The sequence below is a fragment of the Papio anubis genome, chromosome 4 (assembly GCF_008728515.1).
Source record: "Papio anubis isolate 15944 chromosome 4, Panubis1.0, whole genome shotgun sequence".
NCBI classification, from domain to species: domain Eukaryota; kingdom Metazoa; phylum Chordata; class Mammalia; order Primates; family Cercopithecidae; genus Papio; species Papio anubis.
In genome coordinates this window covers 120713224-120713834 of record NC_044979.1, presented here as the reverse complement: position 1 = coordinate 120713834, position 611 = coordinate 120713224, and the positions used below count along the sequence as shown (strand labels likewise).

The window sequence follows — 611 nt, the reverse complement described above, 5'->3', positions numbered from 1 at the left end:
CAGAACCAGAAATAACCAAAAAATATGAAATTAGCAAACAAAAACCCTAAAACAGCTATTATAATTTTTAAAAATATACTCGAAGATTTAAAGGAAAACATGAACATAATTAAGAAAGAAATAGAATATATAAGAAAGACCCAAATGGAACATCTAAAAGGAAAAAAATACAAAATATGGAGTAAAAAAATCACTAAGATTTTAAAAATTGACAGCAAATTAAACCCTAAAGAAACAAAGATCTATCAAAAGTTACTTTTTGTGGGGCGGAAGTTTTTAAAATAACCTTTACCTACTTGGGCTGTTTTGGAAAATAAAGAAAAGACCACACATAACAGTGGGCTATATCCCTTAGTATAGTTCACCACTATTTTGTGGCTTATATTACATAAGTGAAAAAGAAAAAAAGGAAATAAAGATCAATGAGCCTCAAGTCATAGCAATAGAAAGGATTGAAACTAAAGCAGAGAGTAAAAAGAAAAAAAACAAGGAAGATAGAGGAGGAGGAGGGGAAGAAGGAGAATAAAAGTTTCTGTGGCCTGTGGAACAACAGCAAATGTTCTAACAGCTGTGCTGTTGGAGTTCTAGAAACTGAAAAGAGAAAGAAAGGA

At 30.9% G+C, this 611-nt stretch overlaps 1 non-coding gene across 1 annotated transcript; it reads left to right on the top strand.

Moving 5' to 3' along the window:
* Positions 1–242: 242 nt before the first annotated feature.
* On the top strand, positions 243–386 carry LOC116274771. Its single transcript, XR_004183546.1, has one exon. It is a non-coding gene; the product is annotated as a small nucleolar RNA SNORA4 (small nucleolar RNA).
* The last annotated feature ends 225 nt before the right edge of the window (positions 387–611 follow it).